This window comes from Pinus tabuliformis, chromosome 4_2 (assembly GCF_031772625.1).
Source record: "Pinus tabuliformis cultivar Carrire ecotype Pingquan chromosome 4_2, CPIR1, whole genome shotgun sequence".
NCBI lineage: Eukaryota > Viridiplantae > Streptophyta > Pinopsida > Pinales > Pinaceae > Pinus > Pinus tabuliformis.
Window position 1 is genome coordinate 270,093,223 of NC_142304.1, and position 11,807 is coordinate 270,105,029.

At 35.5% G+C, this 11,807-nt stretch overlaps 1 long non-coding RNA gene across 3 annotated transcripts; it reads left to right on the plus strand.

Annotated features, from left to right (window-relative positions):
- The first annotated feature begins 5,184 nt into the window (after window positions 1-5,184).
- Window positions 5,185-6,367, plus strand: LOC149169021 (uncharacterized). Of its 3 annotated transcripts, XR_016259356.1 has the most exons (4): window positions 5,185-5,566; window positions 5,656-5,724; window positions 5,811-5,851; window positions 6,038-6,367. It is a non-coding gene; the product is annotated as an uncharacterized LOC149169021 (long non-coding RNA). The 3 variants fall into 3 exon arrangements; XR_016259354.1 differs by having other exon boundaries at window positions 5,188-5,724; XR_016259355.1 differs by having other exon boundaries at window positions 5,188-5,566; window positions 5,656-5,851.
- The last annotated feature ends 5,440 nt before the right edge of the window (window positions 6,368-11,807 follow it).

Sequence of the window (11,807 nt, forward strand, 5' to 3'; positions counted from 1 at the left end):
AAAAAATAAGATGGATGATCTCCACCCTTAAGGCAAAACTCCTAGCTTTGCCATGTACATTACTCACCCATGCCATCTCCAAATGACTTGTTAATTATACATTGGCATTTGGCCAACTACTAGTCTAAACTTATGGATAATCATGTGTTCATTTTTTTTGCTAATTTTTTTATTGAAACCATTTTTAATGCTCGTATACAAAGGCACCTACTCTTGTACACAAGCTTTATATGTTTTGCAAAGTACTTGTTCTTTCTTGGCATTTTTTATTTAAATAATTTTTTATATTTTTATCTAAGCACATACAGTGCTCATGACAATGTCTAAGGAACAATATAGTTGTGTATATGTTTCATTACAACATGATATTTTCAATTAAGTAAATATTTGCACATGAATATAAATGTATATTGTTTATTGCAAGACCTAGTAGATAATATACTTAGTAAACTCCCACTTAGTAATTTCTCATTAAAAATGTTTTTCTCGAAAATAACTAAGTGTGTGAAGTTCTAAACATCATGTTCACACTTGAAAAGCCATGTGCACACTTCATGGGTCACGTACATACATAGCGCACAGTGCATGTTTTAGGTATGCCCATTGTCCTCAGTGAAGCCCAAGAGGATTTGTGTGCCAAAAGTGAAATGCAACCTGCCATGAAATGCAACATGCCAAGAAGATGAATGATCACCCTCATGTAACCAAACTGACTTTAGCCACTAAGTTTTGAGCTTAAAACTAAAATGGAATCTTATGTAGAGTGTACATGATATACAACATACTAAGTAGTTAGTGATTCCCTTTTCCAAAAACTTAGAGAAGAGGGACTTAGTAGTATAAGTCCTTTATTTCCGATTCTTAGGCCTTGTTCTTCATTATAGATCCTTCTTCGACAACATGTGCGTGATCTATGTTTCTCTTTTTATTCCTTGGATTATGACGAAAATCATTTCTATAGTGAGCCATCTTGTGGCAGTTGTAGTATTTTATCTTGGATAGGTCTACCTTCCTTCTAGACCCTTTAGACTTCATAAAGGTTCCTTTGTTCTTGTGATGAGCGTAATATGCATTTGAAATTTTCTCTTCTCCATTCTCTTTGTTGCTTACTAATGAAATTTTGACTTCTCCTTGACTACATGCATTCCATAATTGTCGAATGTAGGAGTTTCCTTCCAACTGTTGATACTTGATGAAAAGGCACTCCAAGATGTCAATAATCCTAGAAGTGCAGTGATTACAAGCCCATTTTCAGGTACTATCTCATCTATTGCCTCGAGTTCACCTCTAATTCTAGATATCCTTACAAAGAAGGATGACATAGTGTCTTCCTATGTCATCTTCATCGTTTTCAGTTCATTCTTAAGACTTGAAATTTGACCAAGATTATTGACTGTGAATAATTTGGATAAGGCCTCATACATCTCTTGAGAAAAGGATATGTTCGATATATATGGGACGAGGTTTTCTTTTATTCCATCCACCATTAGGGTCATGGCCAATATCTCTCACTCTATGAATTTTTCCTTTTCTGCATCACTTGATTCATCTATAGGCTTATTTACTTTTCCTTTGACTAGATCGAAGACTTTATTCTTTTCAAGGATGATATCTATCATCTTTTTCCATGCCCTGTAATTGGATCTACCTTCTAATTTGGTTTCCCCTTCATTGAGTTAGACATTTTTCTTTAAGATGGTGAACTTGATTTCTTATATGATCCTTTTCCTTGATGACCCTTACTCAAACTTCTTAAAACTCCTTATTCTTCTTTCAATAGATCTTCAGTTTGCCATTTTCCTTCTTCACCTTAGCTCTAATACCATGTTAGAAAATTAGAAAGGCATAAATATTTTTTATGATGATAATTACTTTTGATATTCTTATGTTCTTATGAACTCTCTTGTGTTCTTCTTATATCTTAAGCAATTACCAAAACCATAACATGAAGATCAAAGACACCAGAAGTAGGTAGACAGCGAGGAAAAAACCCCTGTCTAGGGAAAAACCCAGTCCACTCTCTTCCTTTAATAGTTTCTCGAGATGATCCAAGACTCCTTGACCTAGAAATAGGCTTCCTCCAATCACCAAGTCAACCATTCCTTTCTTCTGTAGATGATAACATTCCAACAACAATTATGACCTACCACTTCGATCTTGGAGCAATAGAATTTCGACCTCCCCACCAACACAACTTTGACCCAGCATGACTTTGACCCAACAACAGAAGAATTGTGATCCTGATGCAGTACTTCAACCTTCCAACAGTAGCCCAACAAATTCACACATGTGAGAGAGATGACCTAGAAATTCGACCTTCTAGCAATTCTCCTCCTCTTTCTGCAACTTCACACTTATTCTGCTACTTCTTCTTGTGTATCAAACTTGTGTGAGTGATCCTCCAAATGAATTGAATTTCATTGTATTTATAGCCTATTCTAGAGTTCGAATTACCTTCATGTAGGCCGACTTTATCAAGTAAGGGTCGACGTGGTGTGGAGGTGACAAGTGATTTTTTAACTCAATAATAATTATTATTACATGATTCAAAAGCCCAAGAAGGGTCTCATTAAATGGACAATGACCCTAATGACTTAATATAGCACCTAGAAGTCATCAATGGGGACTTTGACCTAAAACATTATCAACAAAGCATGAAACCCATTCTTTAATAAGTCATAATAATAATAATAATAATAATAATAATAATAATTTCTTTTTCTTTCTTTCGATAAATACATTTCATTATGACTCAAGTACAATTATGAAGACTCATCCTAGTTATATCCTTCAACATGGGGTAAGTTCCCATTCAATAAAATTAAATTCTAAAGCTAAAGATGTTACAAAATTATTTTCTACTAAACTAAATACATGAAATGCTAAATGATATTCAAGAAAGAGAGAGAGTCATAATATTTTTCTCACAAATTAGGGAGTTAGACTCTAAAAGGAATAAGTGCTTGAACATAGAACACCATAAATGGATCTCAAGACATATTATTGACAAATATTTGCCTCTATAACAGGGGAATCTAACTTTAACAAGGAGAAATATTCACTGAGTAAAAGGAATTCAGCACACAAAGATGCTAAAAAAATTGTCTTTTAAAATAAACACATAAAAATGCTAAAACGCAACTCTAGAGAGAGAGGGAGAGAGAGACATAATAACATTTCTACTAAGTACAGTTGTAAGTGAATGAACTTTTTCCCACAAAGGGTGGAATTCACAAGTTATCTCCTTGAACCTACTTAACTATGTTCTCATCATAGCCATCTCTTTTTGTAAAGTCGAAACCATGACATTAAATTAAGTGACAATGTCTTTCCTTCTTGGTTAGGAATTAAATTTTCAATTAAACTATATTCTTCTCACACTGAAAGAAATCTATAAGCACAAGATAAAAAAGGATTAAAGTATAGCCCAATCCTTCAATTCTTATACAGTACTAGGGCATTTCAACAACAATTATACATGACTCTTGTACAACTTGTTCTAGCCTAATCTCAAGATCATTTCTTTATGCCATATATTCCTGTAATTTGGTCTTCAGCTTGGTTATCCTGGCATTGACACTCACAGCCATTCTCCACATGACATCGGTTGATTCAACTTTAAAGCAACTTTGAAGGGGGCACCTAAGAGGGTGACAACTCCATCAGGGCGAGACCATGCCACATCACAAGGCTCTAGTTTCCTCCCATTTCATCTCCCGTCTAACTATTTGATACGAATTAAATCTGAGAGTGTGTCTAAACAACTATTTACATAGGTAACTTTTCTCTCTTTCTTTGTATGGCTATACGGAATCAAACCTCATTGTCTTTGCCTCTAATTTTTTTTTCAATTTCTTTTTTCATGCAACCTTTAAATATGATCATGTGATGGGCTTTGTTTTGTGTCTTTCCTTTCCATTGGATTATCATAAGTTCATAACCACCATAGGCTACTAAAAAATAAGATTGATGATCTCCACCCTTAAGGTAAAACTCTTAGCCTTGCCATGTACATTACTCACCCATGCCATCTCCAAATGACTTGTTAATTAGACATTAGCATTTGGCCTACAACCAGTCTAAACTTGTGGATAATCACGTGTTCATTTTTTTGCTAATTTTTTATTGAAACTATTTTTAATGCTCATATACAAAGGCACCTAGAGTTGTACACAAGCTTTATATATTTTGCAAAGTGTTTGTTCTTTCTTGGCATTTTTATTTAAATAATTTTTTATATTTTTATCTAAGCACATACAGTGCTCATGACAATTTCTAAGGAACAATATGGTTGTGTATATATTTCATTACAACATTAATATTTTCAATTAAGTAAATATTTGCACCTGAATATAAATGTATATTATTTATTGCAAGACCTAATAGATAATATACTTAGTAATCTCCCACTTCGTAATCTCCCATTAAAAATGTTTGGCTCGAAAATAACTAAGTGTGTGAAGTTCTAAACATCAAATTCATGCTTGAAAAGCCATGTGCACACTTCATGGGTCACGTACATACATAGTGCATCATGCATGTTTTAGATATGCCCATTGTCCTCGGGGAAGCCCAAGAGGATTTGTGTGCTAAAAGTGAAATGCAACATGCCAAGAAGATGAATGGTCATCGTGATGTAACCAAATTGACTTTAGCTACTAAGTTTTGAGCTTAAAACTAAAACGGAATCTGATGTAGAGTGTACATGATATACAACCTACTAAGTAGTTAGCGATTCACTTTTCCTCTCCAACAATCTCTTTTACATGGTATTTACATTATAATACGAACAATATAACATTCAGATTTGTTTTATACATAGTGTATTAATTATTTATTTCATTCATGTTCTTCATTTCACACACATCACTTAATCAATGCAACATGTCCGAGTCATAATCAATTTTCATCTTGAAATCAAAACATTACAAGTTAGCCATTATTCACCAAAAATTGATTGCTTTGTTTTCCTACCCATTTTGTGAGGTGTGGTGTAAAAGTCATTCCCAGCAAAATCCAACAAGTAATTTTTTTTTTTTTGCTGACATAAGGTTATACATTCCTATTGTATAAAATTGTAATTATCTAATGTATCGTCATAATGCAGATTTTCCATGACCTTTATATATAACACGGAGTCATAGAAATGATAGATTCATATAGTTGTCATGAATATTTATTTAACACTTATTGTATTGGATTGGGTGTGGGTATGACTGTTATAGTCGATAATACTATACCCTCCATGGGTTGATTGGCATTCATTGAGTTTATTATTACACATACCGTAATTCAATTTTAACTCAGTTTTGCTAGTTTCAAGGCACGTTATTGTTGCCCACCTCGCACCATTCTAGATTTATCTCATTTAAAAGTTGTAAGCAGGATGATCATCGATCCCTTCTCTTCTTATCGAATGGTTTTGGAACATCCAGGGTCATTATGGCTACCCAATCCACTCTCTGGATCCTGCTCGCATCATCACTTGGGGTTTTCTATCGTTTCTCATTGCAATGAAACCCTAACTGGTCCAGGGTTCAAACCTTCGGGACCTTCACCAACAAAGGTAATACCCTAGCTAGAATTAATCTCCTTTGACTACGTTAACCATAATTATGGTGAGTGCGCTTGTTGAGGTAGGGTTTGTTGCTCTAGGTGGCCCTTTGTGCTATTGGATATCTCTGAAGACTCATTCAAGCCAATATTGTTCGCGGCCTTCATCAGGTACTTCAAATATTGGGAACTTTGGTTCCTTTCCTGATCTTTTGTTAGTACATAGGGTCACTCTTCACTCTTCTATTGCTGTGTAGGCATCTTTTGGCAACCGTCAGGGTCCGAAATTTCTTCACAGGTAATCACTAAGTTTTTGTTTATTCTTATATTTCTTGTGAACTCTCTTCATGGAACTCGTGCAAGCGTCTGATTTATTTTATTGAGGTTTTGTAGGTATGAAAACTTTGTCTATTTGTTAAGATACTTGGTTGCCTGGTTATCTCACAATGGCTTACACTTTCAAACCGTTGTTTTTTCACTCCAGGTTTCGTCCATACCCTCTCTGAAGTGTTATCTTATTACGCACTGCATATGATGCTTGTCCAATAAGGGGATTTGGGTTATTTTAACATGAAAATGTTACCTGGGTTTTCATATGTCTCGTTCTGTTTCATTTTTGATGAGGGGACTTTGTTCTTGTCATATATTATGCATTTATTTGGGTTACTCCCGCAGCCGGAGGAAATTGTAACTGAACATATGAATTCTTGATTTTGTTTATGAGGGTTATACCTCAACATTTGAGAGGGTTTTTCCTCCTGTGACTACTGTAGTTTTTATTTATCTTTCCAAGTGATATTTTGTTACAGCTCAACTATATATTTACTTATGGTTGAAGGATGATTTCTACTCGTTCTGGTAGTTTTAGTTTGTTTAATTACATCATCTTTTTTGTAAATTTGAATATGGGTTATTGTTGATATATATATATATATATATATATATATATGTTTATGGTTCATTTCGTCAATAGTATTAATTGCAATGGTGCTTAACTTCTTTTACTGTATACTCAGAATAATGGTAATTAGTTATTTAATTTGGTAATCTTTTTTTAGCTCATGGTAACCATAGGAGTTCCGTTCCTTTCAAGGAAACATGGATTTTGGGTAAGGGATTGTACCAGCGACAGATTTGAGCTCTGAAACTAGAACTAACCCTGACCATATATGAAGGGATTGTTCTCATAGGAACCACAAATTTCAATGGGAACTAACCCTCACCAGTGTTTTACAATATCACTTATATTCATTAAGTAATGTTCATGTCTTGGTTTAGAAATCATCGTTGTACTGACCTGCTTGTTTAATTATCCAATTATTTGTCTGGTTAGTTTCTAGTTATTTAATTTTCTTGTTTTATCTTGAAATTCCATAGTAACAATATCTGCAACTAGTACATACACAACTTTTTACAGTGGACATTATTTCTTCTATCAAACACCAATATCCATTTTGCTTACTTTCAAGAAGAATTTACAGAAGACAGTTAATAAATTTCCACTCAGGTTTTCATAAAAAATAGACAAGAGTATATGTAAATCATAATTCAAATTTCCTTTTCTAATCAACACATAGTAGGTATGTACATGTTACACTTATTAGAGAATTATTTGAGAAAGAAGACTTTTCCTCCCAACCAATGAGATTGGCTATTACGTCCAATTCTCTCCTTGAACCTCTTTAAATCTCCATTGTTGACTAGCCAATAGTTTCAGTTCCTTGACGTCAAGACTCTAGTCTAGTCAATAACTCCTCAGGGTTTCCATTGGTTCTAGACCAGCTCGAGAATACCCCAGTAACAATCTAATTTCCCTTGGTAGCGTCCTACACAAGGTTTTCTTTTTCATTTTATTTCTTTCCATCCTCAAGCTCTCCCCTTCCCTCCTTGGCCTTCTCCTCGAAAATGAGATCTTTTAATATCTTCCAAGAAGGAAAGGAATAATTGCTTCAACCACTAGGAGAATTTTAAAGATTTTCTTTTAAAAGTATGTTCTCATAATTCCAGTGATTGCATAACTAATGTTTAAGCGATGAACATAGTCCTCGGTGTTCGTCTTATTCTTGGAACAAGTAAGGGTACACTTTCCGCATGAGGTCCTCATCTTCCCACGTGGTCTCTTCCAGGCCAAATTGTCTCCACTACACTTTAACCTGGGTGATAGCTTGCTTTCATAGTTTTGTTTCTCTTCGATCGAGAAGGAGCAGCGTGGGCTCTACCATAATTTCTTCGTTCGGTTCTACTTGTTTCACATCATGCAATGCCATCAATGTACACATTTTTTAGCAATACTTATATGTAATCTATAATTAATCACATGATAATTTACCCAACCTGTTCTACCTATACATCTTGCCAATTTATAACATGTCTAGAGTCATACACATATTTCTTTAACAAGGACACATGAAACACATTGTGGAATCACATATGATTGGTTAGCACAAGATGATAGGTAATAGGTCCAATCCTTTCCAAGATTTGGAAAGGTCCCCAATATTGAGGGGATAATTTTGTGCATGCACTCCATCTAAAGGTGATCTTTTTGGGTTTTAGTCAGACATAAACATGGTACCCGACTTGATATTCTTTAAATCTCATTTTCCTGTCTGCATATGCCTTCTGCTAATCTTGAGCAGCCTTCAAATTATGTTGCACTTTCCTTAACATTTTCTCCATTTCTACTAATATGTCTGGTCCCATAAGTAACGTATCTTCAAGGCTATTCCAATTTATTAGTGTTTTGTACTTCCTTCCATATAAAACCTCGAAAGGGCTCATTTTCAGTTATTCATGGTAATTGTTGTTGTATGCAAATTCCACCAAATGAAAGTACTCCTCCCATTTTCTCGGTTGTTGCATAACCTACATTTGCAACATATTCTCTAATACTTGATTCACTCGTTCAATTTGACCATCTGTCTCAGGGTGATATGCAATAATGAATTGTACTCGAGTTCCCAAACCAGTAAAAGAGTTTTCTAAAATGTTGACTTGAACTTCACATCTCTATCATAAATCATTATCTGAGGCATTCCATGCAGTCTAAAGCTTTCATGCATGAATATATCTGTAATTTGTACAGTTTTGTATGTTGATTGAATAGAGACAAAATGGGTTACATTACTTAACTTGTATACTACCACCATGATTGAATCATTTTGTTTCTTAGTTTTAGGCAAACTAGCGATGAAGTATAAATTAATTACCTCCCACTTCCATTCTAGAATGGGTAGCTGGTGAAGTAGTCCAGTTGGGTGATGGTGTTCAGCTTAAATTGCTGGCACTCCAAACATTTGGCCAAATATTCCATTATGTCTTTTCTCATTCCTGTCCAAAAGAAATTTTTCTTAATAACAAAATATATTTTTTGATATCGAGGGTGGGAAGCATAAGGCCTTCTATGAAATTCATCTAGTATTAATTGTCTAAAACCTACTGATTTGGAACATATCTTCTTCCTCTAAAATTTAGTAAATTATCACTATTTATGCCATAATCAATTTATTGTCATGAATTCTTTGCTTGTTTGGTTCGCTGCCACTAGAATAAGTATTCTCGGTCCTTATCTGCCACTTCTTTAATCAATTCTGAAAAATTAAATTCAACTTGACTATATGAAATTTCATACAGACGATGCAACTTCCTACTTAATGCGTCCACCACTTGATTTTCTTTTCCTTTTAAATGTTTAATATCAAAATCGAATTCGCTCAAAAAGGTGATCCACCTAGCTTGACGAGCATTGAGGTTAGGTTTCTTAAAGAAACTGGTTAGGTTGCTATGATCAGTGATTAACAAAAAAGAAATTCCCATAAGATAATGTATTCATACCTTTAAAGAGTGTACTCTTGTTGTTAGTTCCAAGTCGTAAGAAGAATACCTTTGCTCATGTTCCTTTATTTTTTAGGATTCATATGCAATAAATTTTCCTTCTTACATTAGCGCCCCTCCAACTCCTTCTTGACATGCATTAGTGCAGACGACGAACTCCTTTTTTGAGTCTGTTATTTTTAACACTGGAGTTGTGGTTAGAAAATTCTTTAATAACTCAAAACTATGCTGAGTATAAGAAATTATGTGTGTAAAATTGTCATTATCTAATGTATAGTCCTAATGCAGATTGCCATGACCTTTATATATAACACAAAGTCATAACTATAATACATTTTTATAGTTGTCATGAATATTTATCCACGTGTACATGAAACTCCACATGTACATGAAACTCCCTTTTTCTAGTTGGGAAATACCAAGACTGGTGCAGTTACCATCTTCTCTTTCAACACATGTAAGTTGCATTGAAATTCTTTGTCCCAATAGAATGTCACATCCTTCGTTAGCAGTTTCTCCATGGGCACGATAATTTGAGCATTAGCTTTGATAAATTTTCTATAGTATCCTGTATTTTCCAGCGTTGCACGTAACTACTTGACGTTTCTAGGGGCCTCCAAGTTCACAATTGTCGCAATCTTTGCAGGGTCCACCATCAATCCTTGCTTGAACACAACATGACCCAGCAAGATCCCGAAAGGAACACAGAATATCCATTTTTTCAAATTCAACGCTATCTAGTATCTGCGACAAGTATCCAACATCAGGCGCAGACTCCCTACATGGCACTTCACTAATCCAAACACCGTCCAACCATCAAAGTACACTTCTAGAAACTTACGAATGAACTCCTTGAACGTTGCTATGACTACGCGAGAAAATACTGTAGGTGCATTCTTTAGTCCAAATGGCATCACAATGTACTGAAAACAACCCCACTCCATCATGAAGGTCATTTTTCTTCTATCCTTTGGCGCGATCTTGATTTGATGATACCCCGAAAGCACGTCAATAAAGGAATAGGCCTCCTGCCCTCCAACATTGTCTAACACTTCATCTATAAATGGCGTTGGAAATGGATCGTGAACACATGCATCGTTAAGCTTCCGCAGATCTACGCAAATCCTTATTTCGCCTTTTTTTTCTTCTCTTGGACCACCTTCGGGCTCACCCAATCAGATTCTTCAACTTGTTCTATGATGCCTACCTCCAGTTTTTGGCGAACCTTTTCCTTATACTTAGGATTAAGGAGATAAGGCCTCTGTTTAACAGGCTTCGCATCCAGCGTCAATGTGATCTTTACAACTCCCAAATCGTCGATTATGCCCTTTAAATCTGAAAACTTAGTGGGGGAAGAGATCCTGGTATTCACAAAGTAATTTAACAACTTTATCTACTATGGCATTGTACCAATAATCTCTGATTTTCGCGAACTTTGGTTCTTCTTCAGTGCCAATGTTTACTTGCTTCGTTTTCAAATGTGTTAAGATGTCTAGGTTTTCTATTTGTGGGCCTTTGACTTCGTGATACTCTTCTACCTCCGGAATATTAATTTTCCTTGGGTCTTATGCTTCCTCTTCAGTGGTCACATTATAACATTCCAATGCATGGTGGAGCTGGGTGCTCCAGTCCAGTTGGGTCCATTCCATAGGTTCCTTTGGTGTTCTAAAGATAACCACCTTAATCTCTTACAGTGCTTCATCGATGCTTACAAATCCCTCTTCAAAACTGAAAGTCAACAAGAAACCTTCCGTTGGGTGTGGAGCCTAATTATCTTCTTTATTCAGAGGTATCACCGCATTGGACCCCAGTTTGTAATGTGGCGGCAACACTGCCCGTAATATTTGCGCTGCAAGGGGGGTCCAGGGGGGGCGGTAGTGATCTTTAGGAGCCCCCCTGGGTGGGGGATCGAGGGCAGCGCCCCCGAAGCTAAAAATAGATGTAAAATTGCCTTATAAAATGTTGTAATTTCGTAGTCAATCTGGGCCATTCATTAGGCAGAGATCTGACGGTAGAAGTTATGTTTAATTTAGGGTTTTTTTCCCTAGAAGGAAACCCCTCGCTATATATGAGGGAATTGTATTGCGTCTATGTAGATCTGTATTTTGAGTGAGAAAGAGAGAGGAGATTGTGTGAGAGCGAAGAGGGAATTACAACGGATCTGCTGTAGGTTGTATCTCTTCATTTTGCTGGATAATATGAAAGGAAGGACTGGTTGTTTCTCCATGGATGTAGCCCAAATTGGATGAACCACGTATATCAGTGTCTCTCTTGTTTTATGCATTTTCTGTGTTTATATTTCTTCAATATATTTTATGTGTTCCATTGCTTTATAATATATAATTTTCTAACACCTTCCTTCAAGACATCCCATTCCGCAGTGTCATGGCGGAGCTCCGTTTCAAGATACCAGTTCATGG